Here is an 18,815-nt window from a genome sequence, read left to right on the forward strand (position 1 = left end):
TTTCTGAGAAGCCAGATGTAATTCTTATCTTTGCTCTTTTATAGGTAAGGTGTTTTTTTTTTTTTTCCTCTAGCTTCTTTCAAGATTTTTTTTTTTTAATTTTTGATTTTACATAGCTTGAAAATGGTATGGCCAGGTGGGAGCATTTAACCTGGTTTCTATTCTATGAGATTCTTATATCTGTGGTTTGGGGAACTTCTAATTTGGGGAAATTCTCAGAGATTATCATTTCACCTACTTCTATTCCTTTTTCTCTCTCTCTCCTCTTGGCAGTCCAATTAACATGTTACAACTTTTATAGTTGCCATAGTTCTTGGATATCCTCTTCTATTTTTTATTTTCTTAGCATGTCATTTATTCCTTTGCTTTTCCATCTTGGAAGTTTCTCTTTCTATATATCCTTAGGCTTATAGAGCCTTTCCTCAGCTGTGATGAGTTTTTCTAAGTCATTCTTCATTTAGGTTACAGTGATTTTGAAATCCAGCATTTCTTTTTGATTCTTTCTTAGGACTTCTATCTTTCTGTTTACATTGCCCATTCGTTCTCACACATTATCTATTTTATTCATTACAGACCTTATCATGTGAACTGTAGCTGTTTTAAACTCCTGGTCTAAAAGTTACATTTCTGCCTTTTCTGAGTTTGGTTCTGATGCTTGATCTGTCTTGTCAAACTGTGTGTTTTTAGTATGCCTTACAATTTGTTTTTATTGTTGTTGAAAACCAAACATGAAATACTGGGTCAAAAGGAACTCTGGTATATAAGTCTTCATTCTGTGGTGGTAAGTTGGTTAGATCTAAGTAAAGGGGATGTATTATCCAGTCCTATAATTAGGTTTCAGGTTTATTTTCTTCTGAACTTTCATTCAAAACTCCTTCTCAATTTCATTCTCTTTTAAAGTAGGACAAGATGTCTAGAACTGGGGCTGGAGTTGGTATTTTTTTTCCTTTTCCAGATTGGTAGGGTTCTGAGGACACCCCAATGGGTTGAGATCTGGTAAAATAATTTCTCTTAAGGGCAAGCCTTGTGATGAAGAACAGAAGCACTAGAGAAATTTTCTGATACTCACTGTGAGAATCTGATAAAGCTACTGGAGGTAATATCTGAGGGCCCTCATATGACTCACCCACTCCTGAAGTTTTTAGCTATCAGACTTGTCTACAATAAGCACCTGGCAGTTTGTCAGTTATAGCTTATGTTTTCCTATCCCAGAACTGGTTCCTGCAGAAGCTTCAACTCATGGGTTTCTGTCCGGTATGTTGTGACTCTCTGTATCTGGCCTGTGTGTGTCTTTAACTTTGGTGACAGCAGTGTGCCCTGAGACCTTACTTCTCTTAATGGATCGAAGAGGAGTTGGTGATTTTTCAGTTTGTTCACTTTTGTACTTGTTGTTGGACAGTGACAACTTCCAAGCTCCTTACATACCTGATTGGAAACTAGAAGTCACCAGTTGCAATTTCACACCTTCTATCTCCTCTGTGGAGTTTGCTGCTAATATGTTTGGAGGACATATGGAGTAGGAGACCTGAGAAACAGATACCTTCTGAAATAAGTGTTGGAGATAAGGAAAAGCTGACTAAAACAAACAAACAAACAAACAAAAATATGGATGCTTTCTGGACAATGTTAATGTCTACTTAAAATAGGGCATTAATTCTGAAGTAGCAATAAACTCGTAAAGACCTAGGCTAACATCAAAGCCCCAAAAAAGTATGAATAAGTAATAACTGGGTGCAACCAGAATGCTACAAGAGGGCAAGGAATTAACAGAGTGGCAAGAACGTTTTTTAAAATACTGATTTGGGGCACCTGGATGACCAGTCAGTTAAGCCTCCAACTCTTGGTTTCAGCTCAGGTCAAGCTCTCACAGTTCATGAGTTCGAGTCCCACAGTGGGCACTCTTTCCTTCTCTCTCTGCCCCTTCCACATCTCTCTCTCTCACACACAAAATAAATAAAAAATAAAACTTAAATAAAATATTGATTAGAGAATTACTGAAATGGTGAGCCAGATGGACCAGGTATGAGAAATATAAGAAGAAGTTAATGTATAAAGGATAACTATGTATGTCAATAGCTAGAAGTCTTCATGGAGAGGATAACTATGAGAGATGGCCTGCATATAGTGGTCTCTGGAACTAAGTAACTTCGCATTTTGATTAGTTTAATGTGAATACCAAAGTCTAGGTAGGGTATAACTGAGAGTCATTTGCAGAAATCAAGAGAAGTTCATTGGAAATGAGATTAAGCTATTTAGCATCTCAGGTTTTGGATGAATTTCCCATGTATATGTTAAAATCAGCAAGAATGACAGCAAGAGTTCAGTGGAGAGAAAGACAGCTGATGAAGCTGAGAAAGTGACTGGCACCTTTTCCCAGTGCATTTACTTATTAAGGCTTGTCATTCTACCATCTGAGTCTCTTTTCCATCTGACCACTGACTCCAACATTGCCATCACTATTTGCGGTATTGAGTTGAAATACTGTAACACATTTCTTTACATATGCATTCGTGCTAATAGTTTCATCTTATTATGGTAAGCAGGGTTTTGGAAAAAGGCAGAGCTACTCTTAGCATTTTATTTCTGAAAAATTTTCGTGGCATCTCCATGTACTTAAGATAACACACAGAATCATTACTTTGGCCTGCAAGTCAATCCTTTCTCTCTCACACATCTCATATCACCAGCTCACTTATTTTCCAGGCTACATCCACTTTTTTTTTCATATCCTGGAATATGATAAATACCTTTCTAGATCTGGATCTTCAAAAATGTAATTTTTACTATGTTTGATTCTTTACTAAATTTTCCATTTTGCATCTCCCTCAGTGATTGCCAATTCTATAGGTGACCCACAAACCATCCCTTTGATTGTCTGTTTTATAATCTTGCCCAAGATTGAAACCATGGTATAGTCTGCAACTCTTATCTACCTTGTAGTGTGTAAATTTTAGTGGTATTAAAAGCCAAACACCAGTCTTCCAATGCTGCCTTCAACCACTGTCTCATAGAATCAAAGCAGTGACAAGAGTTCTTTCTGTTCTGGGGTAACATAAAAACATAGAAAAGACTATCTTAACGAAATCAGAGAAAAAGGCTCTATGATGACCTTTTAGAGAATTTTTAGCACCTATTAGACATTGTTAGTGTTATTTTATCCCATTCTCTTTGAAAAAAAATTCTCTGTGAAAGACATTAGAACTAAAATAAGCACTCAGCTTGTTAATTTTTTGAAATACTTTATAACAATGACTCATTTAATGAGATAACATCTATCAATCACTAGTACAATAGAGTCCTAGGGTTATTTTAACTCCATGAATGTGAGAGAAAAGGGAATTTCTAATCATACTCTCTTCAGTTAACAAATTGACAATTATTTAGCTTTAGAGAACTAGAAATGTCAATATAAATATTAAATATATAACCAGATCATTTTTAAAAGGAAAGTGTTACTTAGAGATTTTTGAGTATTCTGGGAATTCTTCTGGAAGTAATGAATTACAGAAATCTTACTCCCTTTCCTCAGCCTGCAGCCCAGATGAAGATGATATGGATGGAGCTCCTACAGTCACCTCACACCTAGGATGGCACATAAAGGTGACAAGAGTATGAATGCTTTAACTGTTCTGTGTATTGTATATCTGGATATTGTTCCTATTTACTGTGTTGTTAATTATATTTTATCTCCTTTCTTGCTCCCTTCGCCCCAATTTTTGCACATAGATCTAATCCATACACTCAAAGCAGGATTTCTAAACTACCTTTCTTTGATCTTATTCATCTGGATATCTTCTTTAATGGTTATATTGTTTGATGTGTAGAGATGAGACGAAAGAAACCATTTACAACCTAAGTACCAAACACAAACAAATGCATGGAGAACAATGCAGTGAATGCCTAAGAAATACACATGGCTTTGAGATTCATTTTTAAAATTTGCATTTTTTTTTTTTTTTTTTTTTGCTGTGGCATTTGAATTAATACCATGATAATGGAGGGATGTCAGCAGAAGACATTTCTGAATAGGATGTTGGACTCCGGAAGATAATATGTGTTAGATTGGAAACATGTTGTCTGTTGTTTAATGTTTTGTTCCTTTGGCTGGTGAAAGATAAAACATGCAGTTGTATATACCTGCCTCTTATTCACTTACTTAATAAAATAATTTGATAGTTTCATATATTTCACATTAATACTATTAGATATATAATTGAGTATGTGGATTAATATCCTCTTTGCATAATTAAGTTTACTATATACTGGGAGATTCAGCCTAATTACTTCATATATACCTGTTTCCTTTATTAATTTAGTCATCTTTAACAAATGAATTGTGTACTTTGGCAACTAATATGTAAATATCATTTTATTGGTGTTTAACTTAAATGATTAGATTTATGTTTACATTATTAGTAGAATTAGACAGTGCTAATCATGAAGAATAAATAACCTACTGAATTTACCATCATTTGCATAACGTCCTTTAAACTATGGGGTTAGGTTGCTTACCTGCAAGATTTAGAAACATTAGTAAAAGAAGCAGTATGCTGAAAATGTACAATCCACTGAAGGGAATTTGGGTCTTTTTCAGATTCACTGCATTGATACAAGTGATGCTAGAGAAAAAGCTATTTGTTTGGTATTTATTCTCTCATTTTGTGTCTCATAAATGAGTGGTTACTGTGATAAATTCATATTTTAAAACTGACTGTAGACTTAGTTTGTGCCTATGTATGTGTTCTTCCAGCTGAGCTAATCAGCTTTAATGATGCATTGTTATTGAGAATCCTTCTCATGAGCAGTCTTGAACTTTGTGCTCAGTTGATACCAAAGTCACAGGCATACTTCATGATTTTAAGAAGTTGAAATTGATTTTGGGTAGGCAGAAAAAAATATGGCAATATATCTCAAGACATGAAATATGAACTTCAAAGATGAATATAATCACATTTCTAAAGTACAAAAATCAAAGCTAATAACATAATCAGAGGAGAAATGCATAGAGATATTATCTTATACTGGCTTGGAGTATGACAGTTCACAGAGATGGAAAATAAAGAAATCTGCTCTTCCACTCTTTAATTTATACTTCTAAAATACAGTCTTACCAGAGGTTTTTGTTCCTGTTAATTCACAAGTAGTGATTAATTGATCTGCACTCCTTTTGCTCAAAAGATACAAACTAACTTGTAATCGTCAGATATGTAAAGTTGTGAGTAGTATTTACTTAAGCTATATCTTCAGCATAATTAAAGGAAAATTCTGTATTTGTATCCAGGACTGTTTGTTGAATTGTCTCACACCTTGAGGCAGGACCTAATGCACTATAACAATTGGACACAGTTCAGTAACTATCCCTTCGTTTTGCTCAACTGCTTTATCCAATAAATGTAGAAATAAATTGTTAAGACTTTGGCCTATTTTGTCTCAATTTTTCATAAAAATGAAATCAGCAAAGTATCTCCTCCTAATATTTCATTCATTCTCTTTAAATTGTTCCTAACTCATAGTTATTTTCATAAATCTTTCTTTTTGATGATGTTATTCATGGTTAATTACATTTATTATTGTTTCTCTAATATGCCATAACTGAGTTCACCCTCAGCCTGGTTAACCTACTGGTTTGGAGGTGGTTACTGATAACAAATAGAGCATATTTTTTTGTGAATATTAAAAAACCAAACAAACAAAAACAAACAAACAAGAAAAACCTTGTCAGAAACATCAGATATAACCATCCTCTCAAAATCACTGAATCAATTTAGGCTAAATGACCACTTCAAAACCAGCAATAGCAAGAAAAACAATTATTCTGGCATGTTGGCTTGGACTAATCTGGTTCTACTGTGGAACTGGGCATGGGAAAGAAACCCAAACAAAACTGGGATGATTCTTAAATTGACATTCAATGCTGTCTTCTAAAGGAGAATGAATAAAATGGGTTAAAGAAATCAAGGAAGCAAAATGGGCTAAAATTACAGTGTTCTGTAACATCTCCAAGTATTTAAAAGCATGTTATATGGTTCTTGACTATTACACCTATGTTATTTTATATTGATTAAATTATAAATTTTGACAAGATTGCTTGTCTTATATCTCTGATATTAATTGGTTGCTGAGAAAAAAGGATAACATAGTCCGCCAGCTTTTACCCATGGGGGATATGATATGTTCCAAGACCCCCAAATGGATGCCTGAAACCACAGACAGTACCAAACCTATATCTACTATGTTTTTTTTCTATATATCATACCAACGATGAAGCTTAATTTATAAATTAGTTACAGTAAGATGTAACAATAATAAAATAGGATAATTATGATGATATAATATAAAAAAGTTATGTGAATATTGCCTCTCACTCAAAATATCTTATTGTATGTACTCAACCTTCTTGTGATGATGTGAGATGATAAACTGCCTGTGGATGAGATGAAGTGAAGTGAATGGCGTAGGCACTATGATGTAGAATTAAGCTCACTAATTACCTTCTATTTTCTGTTGATAGGTCAGAAAGAGGATCATCTGCTTTTGGATGGTGATTGATCTTAGGTAACTGAAACCATGGAAAGCAAAACTACAGATGAGGGGGTGCTACTGTATATGCACAGAAGTAATAATAAACATTAAAATCCTAACCTATTCCACTTCAAAAGATAATTCCAAACTATCTGCCAAAAATGGCTGCATTAGCATTGCAATGTAAAAGAATTCCAATTGTCCATGTTTCTGACAACACTCCATGTCGTCATACCTCTTAAATATTGCAATTCTAGTAAGCACAAACACATTGCTGTATGTCTGTATTTGTGAATGTATTAATTTATTTGATTTATAAATACATAAACATTTTTGGTTATAGCCATTGATCACCTGTCTGAGGCAGTGTTTATCATGTTTCTCTACTGTAAGTTATTCTCTTCCCCTCTTTCTATAGCGTACTCTTCAGTAGGAAGATATTTTGTGCACCTCACATGTAATTAAAGAATGGGGATAGTTCTTTATCTCCTTAATGGCAGAGTATCTACATAAATAAGTTGGAATTCTGCACAAGAGATTTGTCTATTTTCTAGCATTTATTTATATAATTATTTATTTTAAATTATTTATATGTCCATAAGTGTCAGAGTGATGGATATTTATTTTATGCTTTGAGTTATGATCCAATACTACTTTATGTATTCTGTTTCTCATATTGTTCCAGGTTTATCCATTAGGTACTTTCTTCTTTTTAAAAAAATTTTTTTTAATGTTTATTTTTATTTTTGAGAGAGACAGAGACAGAATGCAAGTAGGTTAGGGGCAGAGAGAGAGGAAGACACAGAATCTAAAGCAGGCACCAGGCTCCGAGCCGTCAGCACACAGCCTGATGCGGGGCTCAGACTCATGAGCTGCGAGATCATGACCTGAGCCGAAGTTGGATGCTCAACTGACTGAGCCACCCAGGCGCCCTTATCCCTTAGGCACTTTCAATTGGCTCTTTGTCCCTTGTACATACCCTCTAGTATTGCAGAGTTTGTTGAACACTTCCTTAGTTTTGGGCACCACAAAATGGTCAAGGCTCATCTCGTATATTCCCTATCCCAGCTCTAAAGTCATCTATTTCTTTAAGGAGCCATAGTTCCTTTTATTGGAGAATGTCATTAGAAAGCAAGATTTAGACACTAGACATGCTTATTGCTAATGGGTGTTATTGCTTTTAGATCCTTTCAACTGATGGAACAAAGAAATACATGTGTGTATATACACTAAAATATATATAGGCACATCTATAAATATTTCTATATGTATCCACTGTGTTTATATTAAGCTAAACATACAAAATAATATTACCAGCTCAAATTCAGTGCTACACGAATCATTCCAGCCTTCTCCCCTTGTATGTCTTAACCTCCTCAAGTGATAAACTTGACTATCAACATCTTCTATGCATTTACCTAATTGTTCAATTCAAGTATATGTATAGAGTGATTTCAGAATGTTAATCCCATACCTCCATGAGGAATAATTTAGTTAACTAAAGAAGAGTACTTTTGTTTGCTATGCTTTTAGCTTTCTAGTCTCCACTCATTTCCAAAGTTACTTAGATCTGCACTTTTCCCATCCCCACTCCCTTAGATAAGATTATTACATACACTATACAATTAGATAATTTTGAAATAGTCTGGATTCCATCCTGAGGTTAATTTGCATATATCAATGTTCATTCTGTGTTATAAATTTTTATGGCACTTGGAAATGCAAAGTGTCATATGTATCAACAACTGGTACAGTATCATACAGAAGTGTTTCATCGACTTAAGAAAACAAACAAATCCTGTGTCTCATCTATTTAATATTTTCCCATCTGCAAATGGCAGACAACTACTAATGTGTTCATTTCTATAATGTGACTTTTGAGTATTACATATAAATGGAGTCATACCTTTGCAGAATTTCATTTAGCATTTAGCAAGGTTTACCCACATTTTTGCATGGTTTGATGGATCACTTCCTTTCAGCACTGATTAGTATTCTACTTTATGGATATGCCACTGTTTTTATATCCATCATATAAATAAGGGACATCTTGATTGCTTCCAGTTTTGAGTGATTATGATGAAATCTATAACATCTGTGTATAGGTTTTATTATGTCCAGTATAATATTTCAAATCAGTGAGTAAATACAGAGGAGTGTGATGGATGGATTATATGGTAAAACTACATTTAGCTTCGTAATAAACAGCCAAACTTTTCCAAACTAACTGTAACATTTTACATTCTCCAAAGAAATGTGAGTTCCTGTTGCTCTGATTCTTCAAAAGTATGTGGTATCAGTTTCATCTATTCTTATTATTTAGATTTTAACCATTCAAATATGTTTATAATCATGATGTATTATTGTTTTAATGTCCCTTTAATTTCCATTTATCAAATGAAAATAGTGTTGAGCAACATTCCATATGCTTATCTGCCACTTCTAATTCCTCTTTGGTGAGTTGTCTGTTCAGATCATTTGCCCATTTTTGTATACGTCAGATTTTCATATATATATTCATATATATTTTTCAAATGTGGTCAAATGATATAATAAAATTGGCCATCTTGACCATCTTAAAATATATAATTCAATAGTGTTAACTATATTCACATTGTTGTACAATGGATCACTAAGACCTTTTCATCTTGACACTATATACACATAAAATAATACCCAATTTCCATCTCTTCCCAAGCCCTGGCAACCATCACTCTACTTTCTGTGTTTATGAGTTTGACTACTTTAGACACCTCATATAAGTGGAATCATACAGTACTTTTCTTTTGTGATGGGCTTATTTCACTTAGCATAATTTCCTTAAGGTTCAGTGTGGTGTTGCCCATTTTTATAGTGGTTATTTGTTTACCTAATGTTGAACTTATGAGACCCTTGTATATGTGGGATACAAGTACTTTATTTGATAGGTGATTTTCACACATTCCCTCCACCCCTAGTCTTTGGCTTATCTTTTCATTATCTTATATCTCAATATCATTATAATGTCTTAAGCAGAGCAGAAATTTTAATTTTTTAAATAAAGTTAATTTCTTAAGAGAATTTTTAGGTTCACAGCAAAATGGAGTGGAAAGCAGAGACAGTGCTCCAATATCCCCTGCCTCCACAGAAATATAGCCACTGTGACAATAAGCAGTAATTTAAGGTCATGTTGAGCAATGCAGGCAGGGACAGCAGAGATACAGAAATGGATAAGGAAATGAAAAAGATGACTAAAAAGAAGATACTGTTTCAAAGTCAGCAAGTAGAGTGAATCCTGCATTTGATTTTCTGTATTTAAAAGGGTTAGGTGTTGTTTTGATCCATTCCATACATATTATTCAATTTAATGGGTGATTATTATGAAGACCAAACCACTGGCCTGGCTATTGATTTTTTTTTCCTACAGTAGAGAGGAATGGATGCATACTGGGCAACTGTTGCTGGGTCCTGTAAAAAATAGTATAAAGTTTGAAATTCTGTGATATATCACATAATGCATAGACTGAGGAGAAAAACAAAACAAAATGAAAAAATTCATGATACCTTGTCATTTTACAGAAAATGAAAGAGGCCCAGAAAGGTGAAGTGATTTTTTTTGAATTCACAGTATAATTAGCACATGTGTGACTTGACTCTAAGCCCTTTGCTTCTCACTGTGTTCCCATGAGGGTAGGGAGAGTAGATCAGTTAGTTCATCATCATGACACATGCATCATGACATATGCATCATCATGCATGTGTCAGTTCAAGTCACCCCACTGTTTGCTAAACACAAGCGTATTTTGTGTTAACACAATTCTTACTTTTTAAAATGTTTTAAACAACCATTTTCCATTTACACATATCTTCTTTCATTAAAAAATAAAAGTATTCTATTAATATATGAATATTAATATATATAATATATTAATATTAATATTAATATCTGGGCTTTTTTATAAATGCTTTTAAATGTTTTTATTTATTTATTCATTTATTTATTTATTGAGCACAAACAGGAGAGGGGCAGAGACAGGAGAGAGAGAGAATACCAAGCAGGCTCCATACTGTCAGTGCTGAGTACAACACAGGGCTTGAACTCAAGAACCATGAGATCATGACCTGAGCTAAACTCAAGAGTCAGACACTTAACTGATTGATCCAACTTCTACACTTTTATGTATGCCTTCCAACTTCTACACTTTTATGTATGCCTTCCTTTCATTTTAGCTGCATTCTGCTAGGTATGGTCACATCATCTTCAATGTTGATTTCACTGGGTTATGGAAAGAGAATTTGCTCAGTTGTGGAATCTCCAATACTAAGACTAAAGTTGCATACCACGGTTACTTAGTACAGCTTTAGTGAGTCCTTTGGACTAGTTTAAATTTGTGTCTTCCAAGTCAGGTATCTATTATAGCCCTTAAAAATTTATAAAAAATCAACTCCAGGTGTGCTTTTGTTTTTCCCCTTACAGACAGCCAAGTAATCAGATTATAATTAGAGTTCAGAGAGCATTGGTTTTCATGAAGTGACCTTGTTAGGTGAAGCAGAAGAAATCCCCACTGCAATTTAAATGAAAAATGACAACATACTGATTGCAATACACAGACTATCAGAAAATAAATTTGGGTAAAGATTGAGCCCTTTATAAATGTTGTCTGAATTTCCTGAATTCTCTGTCTTCCTGATCAAATGAGCTTCTCAATCTCTCTGGCATTTCAAATTTCAAAAATTCAATAAATGTTTTCATATTTGCCTTAGCAATTGTGAGGACATATCTGAATATCTATTACTTACATTTGGAGAGATATGTATATTTTATCACTGTTCCTTAAGCATACTGTAAATTCTTACCAATGTTTTTATTCAGGCATTTAAAACATTCTTGCACTTTGTATATAAAATGAGAATACAAAGGCTCAGGATATTTTGAAAAATTCTAAATCCCAATCTTATGACAATTTGATTATTATCATTATTTTCTTTGCAAATTCATTTTTTAAAGAAGGTTTAGGTTTAAAACAAAAATGAGTGGAAGTACAGGGATTTCTTATATATTCCCTGAATGCACATAGGCAAGGCCTCCCCCCATTACTGGCATACCCCAACAAAATGATACATTTGTTAAAATTGATGAACCTACATTGACACATCATAATCATCCGAAGTCCATAGTTTACATTATAACCCACTCTTGGTGTTGTTCAGTCTATAGGTTTGGAGAAAAGTATAATGATGTGTATTCATCATTATAGTATAAATACAGAGTATTTTCACTGCCTTAAAAATATTCTGTGCTTTAATCTGTTTATCTCACCTCCCACCCCAGCCCTTAATTCTTGGAAACCACTGATCTCTTCACTGTCTCCATATTTTCACTTTTTCTAGGATGTCATATATTTGAAATCATATGGTATGTAGTCTTTGTCATACTGTCTTCTTTTACTGAGTAAAATGAATTTAAGTTTCTTCCATGTCTTTTCATGCCTTGATAGCTCATTTATCTTTAATACTGAATAATATTCCATTGTCTGGATATAACATGGTTTATTTTTCCATTCTCATACTGAAGGGCATCTTGGTTGCTTCCAAGTTTTCATAGTTATGAATAAAGCTGCTATAAATGTTTGTGTGCTAGTTTTTATGTTGACATAATTTCTCAAATCTTTTGGGTGAATATCTAAGTGTGTTATTCCTGGATAGCATGGTACGATTATGTTTGGTTTTGTAAGAAACTGCCAAATTGTCTTTCAAAGTGGCTATACCATTTTGCATTCCCACCAGCAATGAATGAGAGTTCCTGTTGTTTCACATCCTCACCAACATTTGGTGTTGCCAGTGTTCTGGAAGTTGGTCATTGTGATAGGTATATACTGGTATCTTGTTTTGTGTTTTCCTGAAGACATAAAATGTGGTATATCTTTTAATATGCTTGTTTCCTATCTGTATATCTTCTCTGATGAGTTGTCTGTTAAGGTCTTTGGTCTATTTTTTAATCGGGTTGTTTGTTTCCTTATTGATGAATTTTAAAAGTTCTTTGTACATTTTGAATAACAGAACTTTCCAAATGTGCCTTTTATAAACAATTCTTTCCCAGAATGTGGCTTGTATTCTCAATCTCTTTACAATGTTTTTATAGTGCAGAAGTTTTTAATATTTTTATTAAATTTTTAGAGGCGCCTGGGTGGCTCAGTTGGTTAAGCGTTCGACTTTGGCTCAGGTCATGATCTCATGGTCCGTGAGTTCAAGCCCCGCGTCGGGCTCTGTGCTGGCAGCTCAGAGCCTGGAGCCTGCTTTGGATTCTGTGTCTCCCTCTCTCTCTGACCCTCCCCTGTTCATGCTCTGTCTCTCTGTCTCAAAAATAAATAAACATTAAAAAAATTAAAAAAATATTTTTATTAAAATTTTTAAACATTTATTCATTTTGAGAAACAGAGAGAGACAGAGCATGAGTGGGCAAAGGGCATAGAGAAAAGGACACAGGATCTGAACTAGGCTCCAGGTTCTGAACTGTCAGTACAGAGTCTGATGTGGGGCTCAAACTCACGGAGTGTGAGATCATGACCTGAACTGAAGTCAGAAGCTTAACTGACTGAGACACCCCGGGATCCCAGTAGATTTTAATTTTAAAGTTGGTGAATTTCTGAGCTCTCTGTTCTATTCCGATGATGTGTTTGTCCATTCATCCACCAATACCACACTGTCTTGATTACTACTGCTTTATAGTAAATCTTGAAGTAGAGTAGCATCAATATTTTGTTCTTCTTCAATTTTGTCTTAGCTATGTAAGACAAAATTGTTATATAAGCCTTAGAATCATTTGGTTGATTTTCAAAAAATATCTTCATGGGATTTTTGTTACGACTGCAGATGAGTGTTTTTAATATATTTAAACTCAATATAAGACCAAGTAGGCAAAACAAAACATACAAAATCACTTAGAATACACCAGGAAAACAACAATGATAAGTCTTCCTGAATCTGGAAGACATTATTTCCTATACAAACAGTTAAACAGTTTTGACTAACATACTAGTTGGGTTGTCATACAAGGGCACTATGCATTTAATGAGAGAAGTGAGACTTCATCCAGAAGAGCTTTACACTTAATGCTTGGTTCTAATTATACCTCACATCACATTGTATGGACATCCTAGATCTATCAAGATTTAAACATTTTTTAATGTTTATTCATTTTGGGGAAAGAGATAGAGACATAGCATTAGCGAGAAAGGGGCAGAAAGAAAGGGAGACACAGAATCTGAAGCAGGCTCCAGGCTCTAATGTGTCAGAGCCGGACGTGGGCTTGAACCCACGAACCATGAGATCATGACCTGAGCCAAAGTCAGCTGCTTAACTGACTGAGTCACCCAGGCACCCTGATATATCACCATCTTAAGGTCTTGATTAATGCATTCAACATTGAGTAACCACATGAACCAGAGTCTATGTTATGTCTTGGAGATAAAAACAAATTAAACAAACACCCTCCATAGAGGAAGATTAAACATACTGGGGGTATATATTAATACAATTAAAGGACCTATTAGGAAGTGTTATGTCTATTTATTCACAAATATTTATTAAGTACCTCTGTTCAAGACACTAACTACTGGGGATACAAGAGCAAATAAAGAGGCAATGTCTTTCCCTACGAAGTAGCTTACATTCAAGATGGGTGACATAGCTAATAAGAGGTTAAAAAAATTCATACTTGTTGGCTTGTCTGTGTGTAGAGAAAAATAAGTGAGGGTAAAGGAGACTTAGAGTCATCTCAGAAGTGTTATTTTTATGATAGAATCAAGAAGACTTCCCTGAAGAGGTGATATTCAGCAATATTCTGAATGAGGTACGCAAACTGGAAGGAGTCTTGGAAAGTTCTTGCAGAGTTCCCGGTATAGGGGGGAAAAGGCAAGTACAGAGGCAGAAGCATTTTTGATCTGTTTGAGAAACAACAATGAAGCTGGTTGGCCTTGAGTGCAGTAAGTTAAGGGGAAAGTATTAGGAAGAAAATCAGAGTCATCTGTGGAGCAGATAAAACACTATCTTTTAAGCCACAGCAAGGCTTTTAATTTAAGGCACACAGTGGGTATGCAACTCAACATTTTATATTATCAGCCTCTTGGCTGAGATCCATGGGAGTGCTCTACATCTCTCTATCCTTATTCTTTTATGTCCTGTCAATTCTTGACACTTTGCTCAGTGGGGATTTTCTAGACAAAAAACAAAAACAAAAACAAACAAAAAAACAAACAAAAAAACCCACCAAAAAAACACAAAAAACAAAAACAACCATAATGTAACTCCCAACTTTAGTTGTGCTAAAACAGTGAAGTGGATCTGTCACAGAGAAAAAAATCCAGTGTTCTCCAAATTTCTCTGTGTCTCCTTATTATGTAATTTACTGGGGCCATTCAGGAAATCTGAAATAGATGGAAGAAAGGTAAAGAAACTTGGAAGTGTAGAATTGGGTAAGTCTAAAAAACAAGAAAATTTAAGAGATAGGGTATGAGGATGGATGGGAGGCTGGTACTTCTAGCTGATGCCCCACTCCATTTCCCTCAGCACACCTAAGTTCACCTCAGCTACACAGCTGGTGAGCAGTCTTTGCTTACTAACAGTTTCCTGTCTCACACCACACTCAGGTCTCTCCGCTGCTCTTTAAATCCAGGTCTTTCCCTAGTGCCATGAGAATTTGCTCAGTGTACACAAGGCACTCTGACTTGATGACAAATTAACACCATGGAAGCTAGCAATAAGGACTGGAATCTCACATAAATACACCTGCTTTAGCATTCTTTGTTTGGCTAATACTGACATAGGTTTTATCCTCTTCTCAGAGATCTCCTAACAGGGTTAAGTTCCAGTTGTCTACCGCGGTAGCCTGCTAAGTAGCACCTTATCCTCTGCTGTATCCTCTCCTTTCCTGTCACATTCACTCTGATCTCCACTTGTCCTTCCTAAAATCATTTCCCATAAAAACCACCTGCATTCAATTTCCTGTCTCATGGGCTACTTTTGTAAAATCTACATGGTGACTAGGACTGAGAAAAGAGCTATTAGAAATACTGTTAGTAAAAACAGAGAAAATACCTTAAAGAAAATTATACTAATGAGTACTAAGTAAATAAACTACTTTGATAGAGAAGAAAATGAAATTTTTTTTATTATCCAATGTTAGAACAATAGTATTCAAATTATTTAAAATATTAGTATCTTTCCATATTTGATTTTTTCTGGCCATACAAGTATTGTTAGAAGCCTTTTAATACATGTTTCATTCTTGAGGCAGAGAGGTATATGTAGAAGATTCAATTAGTGATTTCATTATAGATACGGCCTCACTGAAGGAACATCTCAGGCCCTGGCTCTGGTAATCACAGATCACAAACTCAATTATCCAGTTCTTACATACACATAATTTCCCACTTGCCATAGTAGGAAGAAGGAATAATAGTTTGGAGATTAAAAGCAGTGCTTCTAATCCTCACATGCTTTCTTTCAATGCAATTCACTTAGTTCCCACCATATCCCTATGCAGTGAACATTGGAAATTATGGTTAAAACACAATTATGCAAAGTGTTTGCATGTTCCATATATTTGAATTCTCATTTATTCAATTAACTTTCATATAATTTTATATAGTTAGTTTCATATTGTTCCCATATCTCCTAAGATTTCAAATTTAAGGGATAAAATTATAAAGTTGAATTCAGAATGTATCTCTTCCTGATTTTATCCCTTTTTGTCTAACCTCAAGGTTCACAAATGTCACCTTTGCATGTTTTCTAAAAGCCTTAATATTTTATATATGTATTATATGTATATTGCATATGTATATAGCATAAGAATATATATGTTTTTATCTTTTAGAATACAATGTGAACAGTCTCCTTTGAATATAATTCCCAAACTTGCTTTTTAACTCAAAATTAAAAAAAAAATATATATATATATATTCTTAAATAAATCTGTATCTCTAATCTTTTGCATCTTTCTTTGTGAATGTTTTATAATTTAATTGTATGGTCACCTGTTTTTTGACGTTTATAATTTTTAAAAAAACACTTGTTATTATAAACGTTGCAACAATTAAAATCTGTGTAAACATCTTCTTGGTCACATCTTAATGAATTCCTACAGAGAGTATATTTTAGAGTAGAATTGATGGGAAGCATTATATGTGCATTTTTATCTTGAAAAACTTCTATTTAATCAATAATTATATTTTGTTATTCAAAGTTGGTTTAGCAAATTTATATGATTGCCAAAAGAAAATGCGAGAGTTTTTATTTCTCATAAGTTTACCAACAGTTTGTATTGTAGGATTTATTTATTTTGCCAGTGAAATGGTATGTCTGTTTTAATTTGCATTTCTATGATTTCTCTGATAATTTTTTATTAAAATATTGTCCCTTTTGTGGGCTGGTGATATTTCCTTCATAAGAACTGCCTATTCATTTACTTTGTCAATTTTTTATCTGTATGTATTATTTTCTTATTAATTAATAGTGATTATACATTTGCAGAAATATCTTGAAGAAGGAACAGAATAAGAAGACACCAAAGCTTCCCTTTGTCAAATGAAGCTTGAAAATTCAGAAGGCAATTTTAATCATTTTTTTATGTATGTCATCTTATGAATGGTATTGTCTTTATGGATATATCTGAAGAATAATATGGTCACATGAGTAAATGAATCATACTGATTATTCATTGGTTTTTATTGATACAAGTTACTTTTTAATTTGTATATTTTTAATCCATAACTAGCTGGTGTTCAAATGTGAATCTATTATTTTAAATTCACTGTTCACCTATGCTTTATGAGGTTGACTTCTTGCTGTGCATAAGATATAAACACAAATATGACCGGACCACCTGGGTGGCTCAGTCGGTTAAGCGACAGACTCTCGGTTTCAACTCAGGTCATGATCTCATGATTTGTGAGTTTGAGCCCCACATGGGGCTCTGTGCTGACATCGCGGAGCCTGCTTGGGATTCTCTGTCTCCCCTTCTCTCTGCCCATTTCCCCACTCATTCTCTCTCTCTGTCTCTCAAAAAAATAAATACTAAAAGAAAGAAAATATGACTTACAACCCCTCTAAAATATTTTTTTCTGTACACTGTTTTTTAAAATATTTTGCAAGTTTGTTCTTCCAGTCTGTATCTCAAATCTCCATTCTGTTAATAATGACTCTGTTGTAAAAGTATTTAACCGTTTTGATAGGCAAATTTGATGATTCAGTTTGTTTTTCTTTTTAAATCCATCCAGCTATAAAGTTTTAAATACTGTCCATATTTTCCTCTAAATTGATATATTTTTAAATTCACATTTATATATTTATCTATAAGAAAATGAATGTTTTGTTGATATAGTATGAAGTAGGAATCAATTTTGTAGTTCCACATGTATAACAATTTTAACAGCACAATTCATTTAATTACTTATTAATCACTTTCTCTCATTCACGTAACAAGCATCTATTAAACACTGCCTTCCCTGCCAGGCAATGCTGTAGGCAACAGACTTGAGAGCCATGCACTGAACACAGTCTGTGCCCCCTGTGAGTGCCATGGGGATGAGGACAAAGCTGTAACAGCCCAGTTCCTTAGCCTGGACTTAGAGGAGAAACTAAGTTAAAGCTTTAGTTAAGGTTTGTTGTTGTTGTTGTTGTTCCTTTTTGTTTTTCAAAACTTGCACTTCATCTGGTTTACTGCAGATTGTCTGAGGTGTGCTAGATGTTGGACTTGAACAGTCATTACACACAGAGACTGGAGCTGTCATTGATTTTAGTAGCTTTGATGTTGCAGGGAGTAGCATGATGAGGTTAGAAGTATGTGAGTCTTTCTCTTTTCCCTCAAAATATCCTCTAGACAGACTTCCCTGTACAGCCCCCACCGCCCCTCAAACAAACAAAAAAATTCAAAGAACACTGGTATTCAGGGAAGATGAAAGACCTGAGAAGAAATACCTAATGGAAGGATCTAAAGATTTTTTTCCCGTAGTTAAGAAAATAACCTGGAAGTAAGGACCTACTACCAGCTCCGTATCCTACAATTCTTTTTTTTCATATTTGTAATTAACATTTTTTTTAAATTTTTTTTTCAACGTTTATTTATTTTTGGGACAGAGAGAGACAGAGCATGAATGGGGGAGGGGCAGAGAGAGAGGGAGACACAGAATTGGAAACAGGCTCCAGGCTCTGAGCCATCCGCCCAGAGCCTGACGCGGGGCTTGAACTCATGGACCGTGAGATCGTGACCTGGCTGAAGTCGGACGCTTAACCGACTGCGCCACCCAGGCGCC

This window comes from Herpailurus yagouaroundi, unplaced genomic scaffold (genome assembly GCF_014898765.1).
Source record: "Herpailurus yagouaroundi ecotype Mexico unplaced genomic scaffold, PumYag 221, whole genome shotgun sequence".
NCBI lineage: Eukaryota > Metazoa > Chordata > Mammalia > Carnivora > Felidae > Herpailurus > Herpailurus yagouaroundi.